Source organism: Meles meles, chromosome 4, assembly GCF_922984935.1.
Source record: "Meles meles chromosome 4, mMelMel3.1 paternal haplotype, whole genome shotgun sequence".
Lineage (NCBI taxonomy): Eukaryota > Metazoa > Chordata > Mammalia > Carnivora > Mustelidae > Meles > Meles meles.
In genome coordinates, this window is record NC_060069.1 from 107,625,772 (window position 1) to 107,647,890 (window position 22,119).

General features: G+C 43.1%; 1 long non-coding RNA gene across 1 annotated transcript in view; it reads left to right on the forward strand.

The window, feature by feature from the left end:
• The first annotated feature begins 5,413 nt into the window (after window positions 1-5,413).
• Window positions 5,414-22,119, forward strand: part of LOC123940368 — a 34,099-nt gene continuing 17,393 nt past the window's right edge. Inside the window, exons 1-4 of the long non-coding RNA XR_006818068.1 lie at window positions 5,414-5,738; window positions 9,192-9,383; window positions 9,930-9,931; window positions 14,736-14,840. This is a non-coding gene — a long non-coding RNA (uncharacterized LOC123940368). The remainder of the gene's footprint in view (window positions 5,739-9,191; window positions 9,384-9,929; window positions 9,932-14,735; window positions 14,841-22,119) is intronic.

Sequence of the window (22,119 nt, forward strand, 5' to 3'; positions counted from 1 at the left end):
CTGGTGCTTATTTACCAAATTTGTAGCGACTTAACTAGGAAGTGGTAAGAAAAAGGCCCTGGAATACTGACCTTGTTAACTTGATCTTGGTGATGGCAAACACCCAACTCAGAGCACATGGCATCTAGTAGTAGTATGGATGTTTACACACATTGTAACAGTTAAGCAGAAAAATGCCTGGGTTCCTACTGTGGTAGTAATCACTCCGTGTGAACCTAACGTGCGCAAGGCACAATAATACGTTCAATTTCCCTATAAAAAATCACACCTGGGGCGCCTGGGTGGCTCAGTTGATTAAGCCGCTGCCTTCGGCTCAGGTCATGATCTCAGGGTCCTGGGATCGAGCCCCGCATCGGGCTCTCTGCTCAGCGGGGCGCCTGCTTCCTCCTCTCTCTCTGCCTGCCTCTCTGCCTACCTGTGATCTCTGTCTGTCAAATAAATAAATAAAAAATCTTAAAAAAAAAAATCACACCTGTAGGCAAAATACACTCTAACAACTGTTTTAGCCATCTCAACACTAACATTTATATATGGGCATTTACAGATATACAAAAATAGACCATAGTAATGGAATGAAACGCACCTCTTCCTGATAACGATAAAAATCAGTAGAGTTAACTGGTGAAGCGGAATGGTTCCAGAGTCCCAGCACTTCTTCTTGCTAGGTGTGAAGGTGGGAATGTTTGATTTACGTTAGGAATATGGGAAGAAAGAATAAAGTAGTTTCCATAAACATTAATTATCCTGGGCAGAACTCTATTCTCTGGCAGAAAAAAAAAAAGACATAGTTCCTACTCACTTCTACTGAAAAAGAAATCAGAGCAATTGAACTAAAAAGTAGTTCTCAGCCCTGGATGCAAGTTAAAATCCTCTGGGGAAATTTTTTTAAATGTCAGAGTCCCCAGCAAATTCATTAAATCAAAATACGTGGGGGTAGAATCTGGCATTGAGAGTCGAGAACTACAGGACTTAAGTGAACAGAAAATTCAGAATTACCTAATTAAGTGATTTTCAAAATAATTATTTTTAAATTGTTGGAGACTTTTCTTCAAACCCAATTAAAGAAAACTAATTAAGTACATAAATTTCAGCGGTGCTTGCTCAATCAAGATTGGAAAGACAGTGTTGCAGTTGGGAAGAGGGTGTCCCAACTCATGTCCGCTCATATATTCTATCCTTCTTCTGGTCCTCCAAGACCCTTAGTGGTTCTGACCCCCCTGGAGCAAAGTTTAAAAACTTCTCATCTGAAAGATTCAAATGTTTCACATGACAAATTAGGACGATGCTGCTTTTTGGTACCAAGGGACAGATTAATAGTCTTCTTAGATATCTATAAAGAAAAATACCACAATGAGTGCAGGCCTATAAAAGATTATAAAATGTATTAAAAAGACATTGGTTTCAGTACAAAGTCAGTAGAATGGATGAGATGAATTCACATGATCCTATTTTCACATTGCAATTTCTACCCATCAGCTTGTCTTTTAGCCAACTTTTCCAGCAGTGGAACACTTGAGGCTACTGTTGAAAAAGATTAAAAAAAAAAAAAAACTACATAGTAGCTAAGCTGTTAATTATGTTGCTGTGTATGATTCATTTATGATAATTAATGTACTAATACTTTGTACTTGTGCCCTCAAGCAATTCTGTGAAGGGCGCAATTTTAAAAAATTCAACAAATATAAATAACAGGCAGTAACTGTCCAACCAGTACCATTTTAGTGTTATTTCGTGAATTACAAATTTCAGTTCCATTCACTTAAAAGGATTAGCTTCCAAGGTATGGTTGTATTCTGATCCTATTTCGTGTTAATTACTCTTGCAATACCAATAACATCTGAGTTTATACAGTGTCTCACAGGATCTTTCTTTGTAGTGAAAGCAAGAGTGTGAAAAAGAGAGATAGGAAGTGCTCTGGTTCTTTGGCTTTTTTTGTTTTGTTTTGTTTTTGTTTTTTTAAGAGAGGGAGACGGGGTGGGGTGGGCAGTGCAGAAGGAGGAAGAGAGAGAACCTTAAGCAGCCTCCATACCCAGAGTGAGCTCAACAGGGGCTTGACCCCACAACCCTGAGATCATGACCTGAGCCAACATCCAGAATCAAATGTTTAACCAACTAAGCCACCCAGGTGCTCCTGAAGTACTCCCGTTCAATTAAACTCAATAACTATTCATGGAATGACCACCTGTGTGCTGGAATATAACAACTCCAGTTCATCGAGCTCATATGGCGGACCAGATTCACGTATCTTACCTTTAATTTTCCTGATGATGGTGCAGGGTAGAAATTATCATTTCGATTTTACAGATAGGAAAGATTAAGAACTACCCATAGCCACCCCACTAGTATTTAGCAGAGCTGGAATTTGAATGCAGGAGTGAGTTGCTGGAAAATTCTCCTTTTCCTTTGTAAAATCAAGTTATCCCAGCAAAATTGCAAAGTAGGCAATGTTTGTGTTTTACTTCCCTGACACCCCTGTATTATATGATCTCCTTTCTCCATTGGAGTCATTCCCCCTCCCGTACCTGTTTCCCAGTACTTTCTTCATTGTTTTTGGGATTCTAAGCACAACATAGAAACAGTCCATTTACACATGCCCTCTCCACTAAGTCTCTTCTACTCCAGACCAGAGTTGTCTAATAAAATATTCTGTAGGGGCTCCTGGGTGGCTCATGGATTAAGCCTCTGCTTTCAGCTCAGTTCATGATCCCAGAGTCCTGGGATCGAGCCCCGCATCGGGCTCTCTGCTTGGCAGGGAGCCTGCTTCCCTTCCTCTCTCTCTGCCTGCCTCTCTTCCTCTTGTGATCTCTGTCTGTCAAATAAATAAATAAATTTTAAAAAAATAATAAAATAAAATATTCTGTAATAGAAAAATGATTTAAAAAAAGCATTCCGTGGGGCACCTGGGTGGCTCAGTGGTTTAAGCCGCTGCCTTCGGCTCAGGTCATGATCTCAGGGTCCTGGGATCGAGTCCCACATCGGGCTCTCTGCTCGGCAGGGAGCCTGCTTCCCTCTCACTCTCTCTGCCTGCCTCTCTGCCTACTTGTATCTCTCTCTGTCAAATAAATAAATAAAATCTTTAAAAAAAAAAAAAGGCATTCCGTAATAACAGAAATGTTCTATATCTGCACTGTCCAATATGGTAGCCACATGCAGCTACTTAACTCTTGAAATGTGGCTGATGTGGAAACTGAATTGTTGATTTTATTTTAATTAACTTAAGTTTGAATTGAAGTTTCAGCAGCCACACATAGCTAGCTCTATCACAGTTGACAACACAGCTTGAAAACCTCTAGGCTCTCTCTGTGTCTAAAACATTCCTTATCTGTGTTTGCCTTTTTTCAGAGCCTGTTCATCTAGGACACGGTGACACTCACCACGTCTCATACATTAAATGCGATTCACTTGTGTGAGAACTTCCCCCCCAAATGGTTGCATTTGAATAGAGGCCTTCTGGATATGAAAATGTGAATTTTCAGATACAATGACAAGACACGAAGGATGTGTTGGTTTGTTTTTTTTTTTTTTTTTTATCAAAAGGACCTTTAAGCTTCATTAATAGCCAGATATTAGGCCTACATGTTTCTAGTCACATCAGCCTTAATGATAATCAAGCAATTTTTATCACATACCTTGGCCCAGAACTCAGATGATTTCAACTATTTTTCCGAAGGACTTCAACTGGTGTACATTTTGTTCTGTTTTCTGCTTCCTTCCCATACTGGAACCCCAAAAGTTAACAGCACCTGGGGTACCCAGTTTTACGAAAAATACTGCTGCCAGGAGCCCAAAAGCAAAAGCCACAACCCGTGCCACCCCCATAGCAGGTGTCCAGGAGGTGCTCGAAAGGCTACAATAGGCTCTCCACCCCAGTTATTGCATTTTCCCCCAGAGTTACAAAATTGAAGGTTTTCAAAGTATTGAGAAGGAGCCAAGTGTGTAGCTGAGACACAAAAGCAGAGAATAAGGACTGACCTTATCTAATCAAGGGACTTTGGGAAAAGAGAAAAATGCATAGAGCTGGGGGAAGGTGGATCACGAATCAGAGCAGAAGCTAAAACCCAAGCACCAAATAGGACAACCCCAGATCGCACTCCAGGTGGGAGGAGACCAGCTCAATGGGGCTTAGAAAATAATACAAAAGTTGAATTGATTCTGAGGGTCCTTTGCTTTCTGGAAGGTTTTTCCATGTGACATCCACATGGTCACCCAGCCTTACCTAATCTTGGCGCAAAATGGCAGGAGGATATGTGAGGATTTGCCTCGCCCCAATATACCCCTTCTTGCTTGTGTATGAATTTAGTGCCGAACTCTGAATAGGCCATATGCTCTTGGGCTTTATCTTCTGGAAACTGACATGGTAAGTGTGAAACAATAAGAAATATATGTATTTGTTTCTCCCCTGATGCCTGCTCATCTTCAGTCTTTGTTCCCAGTTCCTGACACAGAACCCCTAACTGTCTTGGAATTCTTTTGTTCCAATAAGGTGACTCTTGGTGGGCCCCTGGATGAGGAGGTGGCCACCAGAAAGACCAAACCATGGTTGAAGCTGAAACTTTCAACCGCACCCCTAATTCTCCAGAAAGGGGAGGAAGCTAGAGATTGAGTTAAGATTGACTATGCTTAGGTGACGAAGCCGCCAGAAAATCCTGAAAGTATGGGGTTCTGAGAGCTTCTGGGTTGCTGAATATATTCACACACTGGGAGGAAGGTCCACCCCAACTCCACGGGGACAGAAACTCTTGCACTTAAGGGATGCTTGGGTGGCTCAGTTAGTCAGGCATCTGCCTTCTTCTCGGGTCATGATCCCAAAGTCCCGGATTGAGTCTCACATCAGGCTCCTTGCTCAACAGGGAGCTGCTGCTTCTTCTGCCTGCTTCTCCCCCTACTCAAGCTTGCTCTCTTTCTCTGACAAATAAATAAATAAAATCTTTAAAAAAAAAAAAAAAAAGAAAGAAAGAAAAGAAATTCTTGCATGTGGGACCCTTCCACACCTCAACTTATGTATCTCTTTATCTGACTGTTCAACTGTATCCTTTATTAGACTCTACGTAATAAACAGCTAAGTGTAAGGACGTGTTTTCCTGAGTTCTCCAAGGAGAAGCTTGTGGGAACCTCTATTTGTGTCCAGTTGATCAGAAATACAGGTGATCGTCAGGGGCTCGCAGTGGGTGTCGCAGGGGCCGTCCTGTGAGCCTGAGCTCTTCACACGTGGGAGCCACACGACCTGCTGGTAGATAGTGTCAGAACTGACTTGACTGTAGGACACTCAGCTGGTCTCAGAGAATCATCGGTGTGGGGGAAAAACCCATACATCTGTGACGTGAGAGGAAAGAAAGCATAGGAATATCAGTCAGACAGCAAGTCAAGCAAGGCAGGCACCCACAGAAAACAGCCCAACAGATTCTCGAAACAAATACTTCTGATTTTTTACTTAAAGCAACCTAGGGAACAACCACGCCTGGAGGTCTCATCAGTGTTTACTCTCAGAAAGGTGCCGACTCTCCGATTCATGACCCGCGCACCTGCACTCCGGGTTACTCACAGAAGAACACCCTGTCTCTTGATTTCTTCCCGAAATTAGAGGACTGCCCTCCGAGAAGAGCACGGGGATCTGTGTGTCTGTCCATCAGCAATGTTTCTTCTCCTCGGGAGCCCAGAACCTCTCCCTTTGGCATCGCAGCTTCCCATCCGCAGGGGTGAGGGAGCATAATTTTGTGACGGAAATGACACTCATTTAGGTAAGTCAAGGAAAATCTCTTTTTAGTGGGTGTGCAACCATTCATTTTCTGTCTTTGGAAGATGATTCTCTTCCGTGTTCGAGCGGGCAACCCAAGCTTTGGCTTCAGGACCAGGGACAAGAGGGGACTGGACATTCCCTCCGCGGAGGCCGTTTCTTGCCAGGGGCCCCCAGGCAGGCTTTGGAGAGGATGACTCTGTCGGGCTCACTGCTCTAACCCCTCGGGTTTCTTCCTGCATACATATGAAAAGGAGCTTATTCTCCCTGACAGAGCCTTTCCGATTTGACAGAAGGATGTAAGATATATTCACTCAAGTGAGAAAAAAGGAAATTGAGGTCTGTTTGTATTTCCTTTAGGCCATAAGCTTGCTAAGGGGAGACCATCACGTTTTTACTCCTTAGTGGACTGTAACCATAGCATAATATTCTGCATCTAATTAGTCCTTTCATTAATTTTATTGGAGCCACGATGGTGACCACTAGCCTAATTCGAGGGAATCGCCCCGGGCTTGTAGGCTTAGAGATAAGCCTGGGTAGTCCGGAGGGGGCAACGCACTTCCCAAAAGATGACTGTCATATTCTCAGCTCCACACTGATGTCGCTGCTTTGCATTTCTCATTTCCTCCAACGGCCAGGCCCCTCTGAGGCCCCAGAGGCCCTGCATGGGACCATCAGCATGACGGGTGCCACGAGCAGAGGGGGGAGGGAGGTATGAAGTTTCCACCCTGCTCATTCATTGCTTCAGGATATGGGGGGGGGGGGGTGGGCGGCTTTATCAATGGATCACTATTTTTTAAATTAGGAAATAATTTGAATACACATATACGAATATGTCTGTGTGCATGTGTGTGTGCGTTTATGCTCAAAAGACATTATTCTCAGAAAGGTCACTATTGTTTAAGAATCCTCCCCAGATTTATAATCTACTTAACAGTGAATCTTCAAACTAACTTCCCCCACTTTTAACTAATTTTCCAAGCTCTTTCAAGGGGGCTCATGATAAGCTTCTGTCAACACCTGGGGGAGTGCTCCTGCCAGCTAGGCCACCCCAACTGCAAGGCCCAAAGCAGCAGGAGATGTAATTGTCACACCTCAGAGAGTTTATTTCCTGTTTTCAGAAACCAGGCTCCTGCCCCCGGTTTTCTCAGAACAGCTCATTATATAAAAAGTGACTTCAGGAACAAATGGTTAAGCAGGAAGATTAGTTGTCCTCATGTTTACACGGTTTTATGGCCACCGCTTAATTTTTCTGGTACAAAGTACAACTAACATTTGAATTTGTCTCACCATGAAGAAATAGAGATTACTGTTATTACTGAAAATAATTCACTGTGGTGTCTTTCCACAGCCGGGTGGCCTCATCCATCCAAGCTCATCTAAGGACCTCCCCCCCACCCCACCATGACAACCCCAGCCAAGGTGGCTTTCTCCCTGCCCTGGTGTTTTATTACATATAAGTGAAGACTCATTTGCATGATGCTTGATATATTTTTGCCAAGAGGAGGAAAAAAATATAAACATGTTGAGGACAGAGACTGAATTGTATAGAGTATTTCTTTAGTTCACTCACCATCCAAAACAGCGTTAGGTGTGTGGGGGCCCTCTATAAATACTTGCTAAGAGAAAACTAGAAGCAAATGTTTAGTCATGAATCCCATGAATCACTGTGGGTATTGATCATCTTTTACAAAGAATTCAAAGAATTTCACAACTATTGCCTTCAGTCACTGAGACTTGCCATTTTCCCGATTTTTGCCCCTTCCATTCACCCACTATTTCTCAAAGAGGCTTTTCACCAGTAAGTCTGGGCTCGGAAGGAAATCATACAGTATACTTCTAGGTCAGTTTGGCAGTAGATTTTTTCAAGGACAATGTCCAAATTTTTCCCACTTGGAAACAATGAGGTACTTCTCTGGTGTATCAATCTACTTGTGACCATAAAGAGTGAAAAGAGTGGCTGCTTGCTGATCATTTTGGAAGAGACAACTGTCATTTTTCTGTGTTATGTTTAGTGGCAGTTTCTGGTCAACTCAACAGCCTTCTCCTGGTACCATCTTGTGCCTTCCGCACTGTGACCAAGAAGAAGGACATTCCTGGGTTTACCTCATCATTAAATCCAAATATACTGAGCTACATGACCCTCATGAGAGCAAGAACTGGGTCTCTCATCCTGCATTTGAGGGTCTTATTATTCATGCTTTATCTCAGTTCTTGCCACAATCTAATGAATAGTTGTATTTCCATCCCTTTTGACTCAAAGTTCTAAAGATATGTACACATGAAGATGAACAATTTTTCTTCCCTTGCTCCTGATCTACTCAATTCCTCTCTCCCAGCCCCCAGAGCACTTGGTGCTGGTTTCTGTGTGTCCTTCCAGAGTTCACTCAGGCATAAAAAGCAAAGTGTGAATGAAGAGCTTTATCCCCCTTATTTATAAAAAGAGAAAGAAAGAACGAACGAACGAATGAACGTCGGGACACCTGGGTAGCTTAGTCTGTTAAGTGTCCAACTCTTGATTTTGGCTCAGGTCATGATCTCAGGGTCATGAGACTGAGTCCTACATTGGACTCCCCACTGGATGTGCGGCCTGCTTAAGATTCTCTCTCTCCCTCTGCCCTTCCCCTCCTTCTAAAAAATAAAAAAATAAATTAAAAATGAAAAACAAGAAAGAAAAGTGTCATTATGCTACCATGCAGTTTGTACCTTCGAGGGGGAATTTGAATGCAGTTCTATCAGACTTCAAAGCTCAAGATTTCTTCACACTGCAAGACTACTTTCTTAAGGAAGGACAGCAAGAAAAACATCTTGGATTCCTCCCCAGCTCTACTAAGTCCTCAGACTCTAGAGCTGATGATAAGTGCTGAGGGGGTCCTGTGAAATTTGTTAAACTCTTAGCTTGTCAGTTTCAAGGTTTACATTAGGTAGGGTAAAGGCAGGAGAAGAAAAAGGAAAGATCTATAATCCAGAATATTTTCTGACCGTGAGATCTTCTAGCCAGCTTGCATTCCAGTTCAAAATATTTCTTTATATCAGGGATAGCATATTTTACTGGTGGTAGAATGTCTAGGGTGAGTATGACAGGCCTGGCCCAGGCTGCCACTGGGAGTTGGGGTTAGGGGATAGGAAAGAAAGAGATTCAATTCTTACCAAGCCCCTAGCAGAGGGGGAGCCCAAAGGAGTTTAAAAATCCCATTTAAAATGCAAATGGAGGGTAATAGAGAGGGCACGTATTGCATGGAGCACTGGGTGTTGTGCAAAAACAATGAGTACTGTTGCGCTGAAAATAAATAAATTAATTAATTTTTTAAAAAAAACGAGAAAAATGCAAATGGAATCATATCACTCTCTTTCTTCAAAATCACTCACTGGCTCCCTTCACCTTTACAAGATAAAGCCAAACTACTCCTTACATAGCACCCAAAGCTCTTCTGATTTTCTTCTTGATTTCTTTCAGGCTTCTTGTCTCATGGCTAGCGCACACACCACAGCCCAGGCACGGTATTAAATCTGCCCTCTTGGCTGGCATTGCCCTTCAAGATTTATTCTTCAAGACACAGATCAGGCCTCAACTTCTCCAGAAAACCTTTTTAGACATCCCTATTCCAGATGTGTTGTCCATCCTAGGTGTGCCTACCGAAACGTTGCTGTATTGTATGTCAGCTGTTTCCCCTACCAGCCTGGGTTTAAGTCCCAGCATTTACTGGGTGGTTTTGATAAAGTTGTAGAATGTAATGGTTGAGAGCATGAGCCCCGCAATGAGATTGCCTGGGGTAGTGTTTCATCCGTCACTCCTAGGCTGCGAGAGCTTGGGAAGAGTTATTTATCCCTTCTGTCCTTCATTTTACTCATTTGTAACATTAAATGAATAGTAGTACCCACATGGCTTGTTCTGATAATTAAATGATATGGTACAATTAAGTGCTTAGCACAGCATAGAAAGAAAGTCATTAGCTTGTTCATTTATTTGCTTACATTTTTTTGTCTTCCTCATCCCCCACCCCACTGGAATATAAGCTCTGGCAATGTAAGGAGTCTGTCTGCTCTGTTCAATGCTCTATCCCCAGCACCTAGAACAACACCTGGGAGCCCAGTGCTTCCTTGTAGACTGTATGTTGAATGGCCGTATCAGTGAATGACACGGGAGTTAGTCGTGGCGTGTTCAAGCCACAGCAGGCCAGCCAGTGTCCTGCAGAAGTGGAAATACCAATCCCCCAGCATGGTCTTTAAATATATTAGATACTCAACAAATATTGGTGCCTTGTCCTTTCCATTGTCAACCACAGCCTCTTGCATGAGAATGAGATCCTTGGGCAATATCCGCTGTGGAGCCAGGTGACAGTGACAAATATGAGTACAAATATCAGTAATGGCAATCTCTCTCTCAGCCGTGCACATATACAGCCCTGCTGTAAACAATGACAGTCATAACAACGCTTTCAAAACAACTCACGCAAAGTGACTTCCTAGTTATCACTCTTATCTCTGCAGATATTGGAATCCAAGTCTTTGTAGAGTTTATATCCAACCAGAAATTCATATTTTGTAGTCCCTGACATCATCGTTTAACAAACAGGAACTTGACATTTTCAATATGAGAAATTTATTGTGACTTCTTTTTTCTCTGCGGAAGAAATTTTTAAAGCATCTCAAGTAAGGAGAACACTGTGTACTAAAAAATTGGGGGCGAGATGGTTTGAGGGCTTTTTTAAATATATAAATGGAGTTTAGGGGATATTGCTAAATTCGTCAAGATTTGAATTTATTTTTGCTCAAGTGAGCTGTCAGTGCAGTGTAGAGCGAATAAGGAAACCAGGCGAGGTTACTACTTGTTGTGCCCCTATCTGGCTAGGTGACCTTGAACATTCACCAAATTTCTCACCACACATGCAGGGGGTTGTTGAGTGGGTGATCCCACAATCTTCCCAGCTCTAACCTTCTGGGTATTTTCAGCTGATGTCACCCTAACAAATCTGTAAGGGATGAACCAATCAGGGGACGACTTCCTGATCTGACTCCATGCAAAACACACAAAGGTTAATAAGAAGGGGGCTTTTCCCTCAAAAACTGGAGCACGCTCCAATTTGATGATATTTAAGAATGATGGGGTTGGCTGGGACAGATTTGAAAACAAAGTAAGTTCCTTCCCCATTGCCTTGATTTTCTTTTAAATACACGATTTAATTTGCTCTAAAAGATTGTAAAAAAAAAATCATGCTAAAGAAGACTTGAAACTTTTTATGGTTATTATAGGGAAGGGGAACAGTAGTGGTGGTGGAAAAGCACGGTGGTTGGATGGGTTGAAAAGATTGATGGGGGACCCCTGGGTGGCTCTGTCTGTTAAGCGTTTGCCTTCGTCTCAGGTCATGATCCCAGGGTCTTGGAATCAAGTCTCATGTCAGGCTCCTTGCAAAGCAAAGAGCCTGTTTCTCCCTCCACCTGCCGTACCCCTGCTTGTGCTCTCCCTCTCTCTCTCTCTCTCTCTGACAAATAAATAAATAAAATCTCTATAGAAAGAAAAGGATTAGTGGTCAGCTCTGTGAGGCTGAATGCATTCTTCACTTTCACTCACCTTGTTTCCCAGAGTCTTCCTCAGTGATATGAGCATCATTCCCTTCCTGACGCCTCAATACACTTTGGAGGAAGATCACATCTTGAACAAGTTCATAGAAATGCTTTGAAATGGTAAAATCTACAACCATACATTTAGTCATTCTAACATCTACGCAACAGACTAAGGATGAATAACACCATAGGCGACATGAACCTTGTTCGTAATTCAGATGTACTAAAACATGGTTTATTTTCTACCACTAAATTTAATGTCTATTTCAAGCCTAGAAACCCTGTCTCAGTCACTCCTGCGCTTTCTTCCTCCAGAGATGAATGTAAATTCTGGGGGTTCACAGAGAACCAAGGTGTGAGTTTGATAAGGGTGGATGGCACCTGGTTTCAAGAGTCTCCACAAGGGTGTCTGCTGGGGCGTGCCCTTGTCCTAAGTTGCTGACCCCCACAAGTTACTGGTGACATATCCTTTCTGTCCAACTGGCACCTTTAGACCCCATGACAATCCCCGCTGTCTCTGCGCCTATGTGGGAATTTTTCTGTGAGACTGCGTAAGACCCTCTTCCTTTCACTGAAGTCCCTCTCTGCAGTCCTCTTGTCCCTGGGCTCAATCCGCTATTTGTATCTGTCACCCAGTTCTAAGATTGCTTCTCAGTCTCCTAGTTATTTTTGTTTTTGTTTTTAAGATTTTATTTATTTATTTGACAGAGATCACAAGTAGGCAGAGAGGCAGGCAGAGAGAGAGAGGGAAGCAGGCTCCCTGCTGAGCAGAGAGCCCGATGCAGGGCTCGATCTTAGGACGCTGGGATCATGACCTGAGCCAAAGGCAGAGGCTTGAACCCACTGAGCCATTCAGGCGCCCCTCAGTCTCCTAGTTATTAGCAAGAAGGAAACATCTGTCTTCTCCTTACAGGGGCTGGGGAAACCCCTCCCAGTTCCCAGAGAAGCCTTCTTCCCTTAGCACCCTTTATAATATTTTCCTTCCCAAAGATTTTGTTTTTCCTCGAAGTGCTCATCATACCCCAAGGGCTTAGGTGTAACCTGCTGACCCTCCCTCCCCTGCTCTCCGCTGAGTCACATCTGACATAATGAGCAGAATTTCCTGGATACCTGAAGGGATGGAGATAGCAGTGGAAGATGCTGACAGAGTGGTGGAAATGCCAGTTAATATAAAACTTAAAATATTTTGTAAAGGTTAATATCCCACTAGTGCTACCAACAATAATCATGGAGGTGTAGAAATGCATCTGGATTAGTTTGAGTTCGAGACAGGCCACAGAAAACAAAAAGAAGGAAGAAAGGGAGGGAGCAGAGGGAGGGAGGGAAGATTTCAGATAGTAAGGGTAGGAAAAACAACACACGGTATACAGCGTGGCTGATTTTGAGCCTTATTAGATTGTCCGGGAGCAGCATCGTTTTGTCACGTGACTTTCCTGCCTCTCTTCCGGGACTGAGGCTTCTTCTGGGACTGGTCAGTAGCAGAAAGGAAGCACCTGCCTCACTCTCCACTCTCCCACCTTCAAGTCATCGCAGGCCGGTGCCCTGGGCTGATAAGCCAGTGTTCATCTCCTCTGCTCCACCCCTGCCTCCCAGGTCCCCCTCCAGTCCCCCCACTCCTGCTAACCTGCCAGGCTGCGTTTTAAATGACCGTCTTTGACAAACGTCTACGTGGCTCTATAAAATCAATGGACATGATGAGCTAAGCACAAGGCAATGGCAATTCTATGGCCTCCCTTGGGATAATTGGTGACACCATGGGGTGGTGGGAATCTAAGCCTGAAAATCATTGCTTTGGAGGGAGGGAGGACAACTGAACCATTTCTTCCATTAAAGTGTATAAAATTTAAATAATGTTCCTTTTCTCCATGCCCTTTTTTATGTGCTGAAAAGTCTAAATATTTATTAACTTCTATTTACAGAATTCATTATAACTGCATTCAGCCAGGGCTCTCATATATTTTAAAAACATATGGCACTTTATAAATAGCATCATATAAAAATAATTAGGAAATAATTGTGTTTTCATTTTCAAGAAACAAGGTACTACCAAGTTTAATAAAATAACCAAAAAAGGAGTCGCTGGGGGGCACCTGGGTGGCTCAGTGGGTTAAAGCCTCTGCCTTCAGCTCGGGTCATGATCCCAGGATCCTGGGATCAAGCCCCGCATCGGGCTCTCTGCTCAGCGGCGAGCCTGCTTCCTCCTCTCTCTCTGCCTGCTTGTAATCTCTCTTTGTCAAATAAATAAATTAAAAAAAAAAAAAAAGGAGTCACTGGGTGGCTCAGTGGGTTAAGCATCTGCCTTTGGCTCAGGTCCTGATCCCAGGGTCCTGGGATGGAACCCCACATCAGGGTCTCAGCTCATTGGGGAGCCTGCTTCTCCTTCTCCCTCTGCAGCTCCCCCTGCTTGTGTTCTCTCTCTCTCTTTTTCTCTCTCTTTTTCTGTCAGATAAATAAATAAAATCTTTAAAACAAAAACAGAATAGCTGGCTCTTGCATAAGGCCATGATCAACAGGTCCACGTGAGTTGGACAAGCAACTACAGTTGGCATCATGTCACACGGGAAAACAAGAGTTCTTCACAGTTGGGGCATCATTAACTAGATCCCCTTAACTGGCCAGTGTTGCTGGAGGCGGGCAGAGAAAGGCTCTTCAAACGTCTGCTTCTAACCATGTCCCAGCCTTTTCCGTGAAGTCAGTCATGGAGATAGGTGAGATCCCCATCTAGACTCTCGTGACCAGGAGAGTCAGCTTCTAAGGTGTCTCGAGGAGTTTTCAAGGACTGGTGGAAGTGGGGGAGAGGAAACTGGCCAGACTCTCTAGAAGTTACTCTCCCTCATTTTTGCCATAGGGACCGTTGGAGGTGATACTGTCTCTGTCTTATCTAGCGTGCTGTGAAACACAGCTTCGGCCTCTTCCTCCCAACGCATTCCTATGGGATGTTCGGGAACCACCCCTCCCTCTGTGTGTTGATCCATGGCCATTTCCCACAAACACCTAAAGTGGCAGACAAGATGCTCTATCTTACCTCCCCACCCCCTTCATCATCATGCTCTGTTTCTCGTCGAACACAATTCTTGAGGATGTCTGAGAAAAAAGCCAACAAAGGACTCTAATTTGAGATCCCACCATGCAGAGAAAACCGCTTTTCCTGGGGAATGTGGGCCTCTACCAATGTATGCAATCATCTAGTTTTCCAAGGTCTTGAGGAAATCACATTTCGCATACATTGAAATGTTTTAGATTTGCTTCTGCTGCTTTTGCATTAGCACTAACAATCTTATCAGTCCCTTTTAATATGATTTAAAAAAAGAAAAAAGATGAGATCTTTAAAACGAACCACCCGTGACTAGCCACACACTTTGTACTATGGATGTTGTATTTTCCCTTTCATGCCTTCAAATAGACTGCTAGCCCCTGCCTTATCACTACTTCGCAGAAGCCGTTAAAAGACAGGGAAGGGGGATGAGACCAACAACGTGGAACCACGTGGCTGACGCCCAGAGATCCCACCGAGTAACAGAAGGAACCAGAGTGAGCAGGTGTGGAGGCTGCTGTGGCTGTCACCTGCCCTTCCCCCCACCTCCTCCCCATCCCCCCCCCCCCACCAACCTTACCCCTGCGCTGGCTACTTTGTGTTGTAGACGGAATGTGAAAACGTCCCCATCTCTGAAATTAAATTGCAGACTTTATGGAACAATCGGCATACCTTTGTGTCCATTCTGTGTCCTAGAACGTGGGAAACATCTGTATGATTATAGTTTTGTTTTGTTTTTTTTTTAATAAAAATAAATGTATAGTTTATATACCACGTTGTAACTTGCTTTTTTGGTTGTTGGTGAATGCCTCTTCATGTCGATAAATAGACATCAGAGTGATAATGTAAATAGACATCATAATGATTGGTGACTGCAAAATATTTCATTGGCTGGATCTGTAATGTGGTACTGAAGCAGTCTCCAACTGGTGGAAGCTTGGGATGTTTGCACGCTGGGCTGTAGGGATGCCTCTCGTTCCCAGGTTCAAGTTCCTTGGCCCGCCTCTGGTTTCAGTCACAACTGCAACCGAGAGGGTCAGAAAACCAGGGTCAAGTCAGCACAGGAGTTTTTCCAGCACTAAAGGAGCCGGAAGTAAGAGAGAGAGAGAGAGAGAGAATGTGTGTGTGTCCCGTGTGGGTGCCTGTGTGTGTTGCCACCCTGCCCCTAGGCAACATTCAATCAATGGCAGACAGAACAGACAAACACCCCAGCCTCCTGCCCTTCTAAGTGATGCCCCTGAGGGCACAGGAGGGTTGAGCCCCTGTACCCAGGCAGTCCACCCCGCTATATTTGTTTTTTCCTTCTTCCCTAACTCCCTCCTGCTTCTCGGGGTTAACTTGTAAGTCAACTTTCTGTATCCATGCAAGTCCTGCTTTCAGACTCCAAACCCAAACAGGGACTGTAATAAACGGCGACACACAGGATGTCCTTGAATCCACGTCTCTGCCATCAGTCTAATTATTTCCTTAGGATAAATTCCTAGAACGTACACTGCTGACTCAAAGGGCATGGACATTCTAAAACAAGCTCAAGGTAGGGCTCTGTCTAACAGAGTTCCTAACTGTAAGGGGAATGATTTTATTTTATTTGCCTGTGCCTGTTCAATCCCAGAGCTATCATGAAGCCAACTCTTCCATCAAGCAGCAAGGGGCTGATTCTAACTTCCTATAGTTTTTTAAGTCACCTTCTCCAGAGGCTCTGGAAATTCCTGCCTTTGCTATCCTAAAATCATGATGAATGGAATAATTGGAAAGCACACCCACTGCTTTCCAAATAGACACCTCACCTTATTGCTTGGTAGTTATTAAGAATGAGTAGTAATTTCTCTGCTGAAAAGACAATGTATGGGGAGAGTAAGAAACAAGAAAAACATTCACTCTTCATTTAAGCCACAAGGAAATAAAACCAACCACCAGATAAAATGTCTGTTTCTCAAACAACTCAATCTTGATATCACTAGCAGCAATGAAACTCTTAATTATAGGTAGTAAAGTCTCCGGATTTTATTTTTCACCTAGCATGGATGGTAAGACTCTGTGAGAAATGCTTACAGGAGGACAAAAGGAACCCTCTTGGGCCGGGGGGGCGGGGGGGCACTGCGGTGGGACAGCAGTGTGCTCTCGCTAGAGAGGGGACGGAGGAAAGATTGTCAACGCCAAATTTGGATGAGCCACAGCCTTTCCATGAGGGGGACTGGTGAGCATATGTTTGCATGTATAATTTATATAAACACATATGTGATTATTTTTAAAAATAAGTGAACTATTCATAAATCATTTAGAGGCAAGATACCTTTCTGTCATCCTTTGGGCCATCCATTTTGTGTATTTTTCCTGTTTTTGAACAGAGGAAAGCTTGATTTGTCTTTTGAAGGCAAGTAGGACATCCCACGGCAGATTCTAATGTCTACTCTGCTCATCCTTTCTTCTCCATCTGCATTTCAAAACCCCCAGTTCTTCAGGAAGTCTATTTTTAAATGGCATGTAGAATCTTTCTCTTGGCAAACACTTGCAGGTTCTGCCCTCTTGGATGGCTTCCCTTAAAAAAAAAGGGGGTGGGGGGGAACCCTTCCTTGGCTGTGTTTGCACCAACATCAATAACGGCAGCAAGGCATCCTGACTGCTATTTATTTTGTCATAATTACTATCACCAAACTTACATGATTACAGCGTTAGTAATTCTGTTGATTATAAATAGCACTAATGCTCTAATCCATCAGCAAAGACTGGCAGCGTTATGGAGACATGGTCCATACACACACAGAGAGTTGGGCCTCTGAGGATTATAATTTAAACATTTCCCGGAAAGCATTATCCCATGGCCTCTCTTTCCGATCTGCCCGATAAAGGCTTCTTTGAAACACTCCTACCTTTCTCCCTGCTCGATGTCTCTGTGGCCTCCTCAAATGTCCTTCATGCAGTCTAGGCTGTGTTTTGTATTCCAAAGATAATCCCTTGATAGTGTATGGACCTGGTAATGTCCTGGTTTCTTGAATTTGCTAAAAGCAGGGGCACTGGATTGTGAAAGCCCACTAGAGCCGATTCTACTACTATTTTCACAGCGACGTATCTTCCTTTCGGCAAAGAGTCCTATTGAGTGAATTCCTGTAGCGTTGGACCTTTCTCTGTTGTTTTGCTTCTTTCTTATTTTTTTAGGGAGGAGGGCAAAAGGTACGATAAGGCCGTTCCTCAAGGCCGTTCCTCAAGGCACCCTAATACCATAGAGGCAATCTGCATTTACTGAGCCATTTTCGTTTTCCGAATGTATTGTGAAGGGTCACCTGTAAAGAGAATTTCCCTGCAGAACAATGGGCCCTCCGCCCCTACCCAGAGAGCACTCCTCTTTGAGGAACAACCCTTTCGTGTAAAATGGTGTGTATTGAATAACTTGGACATATTTGCTGTTTTCAGCCGTCTGCCTGATTCCCGGGAACACTTTTTTAAAAAAAACATAAACCGTTATCGATTCAGAACTAGAAAAATGTTTAATGTGGTGGTAACATTTAGTAACAAAGCGGAGTGTGTTTTTGGCAATTCTTTGGCTCATGGCATGATATGTATGAGTCTGTCTGTATGTATAAAAACTTAATTGATTCATCCTAAGGTGGGCTTAAAAAGACCAAAAATAGGAGTGCCTGGGTGGCTCAGTGGGTTAAGCCTCTGCCTTCGGCTCAGGTCATGATCTCAGGGTCCTGGGATCGAGCCCCGCATCCGGCTCTCTGCTCAGTGGGGAGTCTGCTTCCCCCTCTCTCTTGCCTGCCTCTCTGCCTACTTGTGATCTCTCTCTCTCTCTCTGTCAAATAAATAAAATCTTTAAAAAAATAAATAACAAGTTAAAAAAAATTTTAAAAGACCAAAAATATATAAATTGGTACCCTGAGCATTGAGACTATAATGTGCTATCTTATGAATTCATTTTCTGCTCACGTTTAGATATGGTGGTCCCACATCTTGAAGTTTTCAAGGATAATCAAAATTTCAAATATTCTGTTCAGTTGTTAGATCACTCATTCAGATTTGAGGGCACAGAACAGATGTCACCTGAGGTAAGGACTGAAGAGTGGAGACTCATAAAATGTGATAAAAATACACAAAATGTAGGAAAGGCTTATTCCAACCTTCACTTCCAAATATGTATTTGTTATACCAGGAAGAGTTTTGAAGCAACTAAATCTTTCAATTGGCTCCTAAATTTATTGCAAATTAAACTTATGCTCTGCTTTATCTTCGTATCCCAGTGCTGTCACAGGTAGACACCAAATGGGTGCAAATAATGAATCCCATCGGTAACTAGCCGTCTTGCATAGTCCCAACCTAAAAGAAACAAAAAGTGATGGATAATCCAGTATTGAAATTTTATTTTAAAGGATAAAGAAAAGTTAGCATTATGTGGAGCTTATTTGTAGTGTGAATTAATCTTCAAAACAAATAAAAGCAATCTTCCTATTTGTCTTGATTCTGCCCCAAACAGAATGGAGACCCTCCAAGGTTATTGCCCATTTCTGAATAGCAACAGACTTCAGATTCTTTCGCTAATTATTACAAATCCAAGTAGGAAGATTCTGATTGCACTTTCTGGTAATTTCTATAACTATGAAAATACTTTTCCCAAGGTCCAGAAATTTGGGTGCAAAGTAGAACGCATCCAGTGGCAGCTTGGTTCTCACAGAGACCCGGTCATGGTGGTATCGGCTTTCATTCCATGCTCACTCCATTTGAAGGTCTCATGATTTGAAAGAGGGATGAAATCAATGGTTTCGAGAATGCTTATGAGTACCTGGACAGAAAAGGAAGGCTGTGGTCAAAAAGCTTTTGGTGAGAGTCACGCGTTACTTATTTCTTTTTATAATTTGAGGTCTTATCTGTGTGTGGGCTTATCTTCGAATCTGAACGACCACAAGGAGATTTTATTATAAATGTAAACACCCCAGAAGGCACAGCTCGCCCAGAAGGCAGGCAGGTCAGGCTGTTTTTCGTCACTGATTTGATTCAATCCTCTGGCGGCTCAGATATAACTTAAGCATGATTAAACTTTAGAACAAGCTGCCAGGAGGACTGTGAAATCTTCATCCCTAAAATTAGAAGAGACAACCGCTTGGCTCAGATGGTTTACCCAGGCAAAGGTTTGGGCTGGATTAGTGATTTCTAAATGCCGGTCCCCAGGCCAGAGCATCATGCTAACAACATTCCTAAGCAAAATGAGAAAAATATAAGTGATGTGTCATGCTTTTCCTTAAGTCAAACTTATACCATTTTAATTATAGGTTTTATCTGTAATACGATCCCCTTTGTTTTTAACGCCATATTTTTGCCAGTAGCTGGAAATTAATTTTCTCATGCCTTAGCTTAGAAAAATAAGAAGTAAGCAGCCCTCTATCAATCCCAATTTCTTTTTTAAAGTTTTAATGGGCCTTGAAATTCAAAATTCTGGAAACCACTGGTCTAGATAATCTTCATTCAACAAATGTTCATTCATCTGCCTGTTCTTATGTCATACAAAAAAAAAATAACAACTTTGTCCCACAGGAGAATGAAAATAATAAAATCAACTAACATTCATTGCACACGACACCATGCTAAGTGCTTTGTTTTGTGTACACTGTTTTATTTAATTCTTGCAATCCCCCTCCAACAAAGATACCCAACTAATAGCAGTGGGGGTTTTCCACCCCCCCAGCCATCCCAGGCATAGGATTTCATAACTGACCTGCTTTTTCACCCTCCCTAGAAAAAAGACTATTCCTGGTAGTCCCAGGAAGGTGGCGTGATACCAAAGAAACACTTTAAGCTTTGTTTTTTTATTATTATTTTTTGGAAATACTTAAGCTTTAAATGTACTGTTTTTTCATGAAACCGAAGCTTGAGTGGTGGGGTGGGTAAGGGCATGGCAACAAAAACAAGCAAAAAACAAGGCCGATGCTAGAAGCACCGGTGGAGCTTCTGATGTAGAGAACGTGTCCGATCAGTCAGTTTTTAGGTAATCAGAGACCGTTAGTCCAAATGGCCCAATCTTCCCATCCCACCCATCCAGTCACATCTCCCTCTGCCTCACGTGGTGTCTGTCTGGGGCTCTGCGATTCGCGAGCACGTCTGCGTATGTGGAAGCACTAAACATGGTGTGACTAGGCATTGGCATCCAGTTAATGATGATGGCTAATTACAGAATGGAAGAGATAATACTTGCTTTTGATTGAGCCACTTTCATCTTAATTCTGAATTCAAAAATCAAGTGTAGGAACATGGGTCTATGCCAAGGCCACTTGGAACCAGAGTCCAATCCTTAAGTCTTAAATTGGTAACTTAAGTCATCATTTTGACGCAGTTTTCACAGGTAGAGATTTAAGAGATTTGGATTTTTTTCGTTTTCTGCAGAAAGAAGGGAGTGTTCAGGAAGTCACCTTGACTCGGGCCCTATAGGTGAGTAAATCACTTGCAGGTTCCCCGACTTTGTTGTTCCCTACGGGAGGGGGTGGGGTACAAGTTCCTTAGAAAAGAATCAGTTAGCCTTTGCCATTGCATTGAACTGGGACCTCCCACCCCTTAAATTCATATGCTGAAGCCTTAATCTCTAATGTGAGAATGTTTGGAGATGGACCCTTAGAGAGGGAATAAGGTTTAAATGAGGTCATGGGAGCAGGGGGCGCCTCATGGTGGGATTCATGCTTTGATAAGAAGAGGAGAAGACACCAGAACTCTCTCTTCACCCTGTGAGGACACAGTGAGAAGGCAGCTGTCTGCAAGTCAGGAAGAGAGCCCTCACCAGAACCCAATCATGCTGACACACCTCCATCTCAGACCTCCAGAACTGGGAGAAAATAAAGGTCTGCGTTGAAGCCCCCAGCCTCCGGTAACTTGTTGTGGTAATGGAACTAAGACCACTGTCCTTAGGACTGTGCGCAGATAACTCCATTGCAGTGGAAGAGAGTTGTAATCAGCACTTTTTTTTTTTTTTTTTTTTTTTTTTTTTAGGTAAAGCAACCTGACCCCGAAATACATGAGTCTTTAGGGAGGCAAAGGGAGAAATGTTTGTATGCACAGGGGCAGATGCCTGACACGATTCTGACCCAGAGCAAAGAGAGCTGTGACTCCAGCAAGTCAAAAAAGGAGTGTCATGTCTGGTTATTCCTGCCACTGAGAGCGTCTGGTCCATCTCAGAAAGCGAAGGGCAGGCCAGTGATGGCTCAGCCACTCTGATAGGTCAACCTGTGGGGCCAGCTCTCATTGGAGCCAATGCACAATAGCACAAAGCAATGGCAGTAATGGGGGCAGAGGACTTCCAGAATGCTCTCCCATAACCATGCTGAGTCCTCTTGTGTCCTGTGTATCTTGCTGTCCGGGACAAGTCAGTGAGGGGGGAATACTCAAAAGGGAGGGAACAGATTTGCTGTCCATCTGGCATAGGGTGTCCTAAGCTGATATATATATATATATATATTTTTTTTTTTTTTAATTAGAGAAATAGAAAAAATATCCACCTATATTTGTACCCTTAGTTTGAGCTGTTAAGATAAAAATAAAGGAAAAAATGCCTTCTTTTTGTAGGAGAATCATGAACTCTGCACTTTGGAAGGGCTCTGAGTGATGTAGTATCACGTGGAGATTACCTCATCACCTATGTTGGAATATTGGTGGGAATCACTCCCACCAATTTACCAGCTGCATAACCATAAGGAAATTGCTTTATGTCCTTGGGTGTCCTCTATTAAATGGATGAAATGATAATGTCTTCCTTCAGGAGTTATGGTGAGTATTAAGCATAAAACATTTAGGACTGTACCTTGTACAA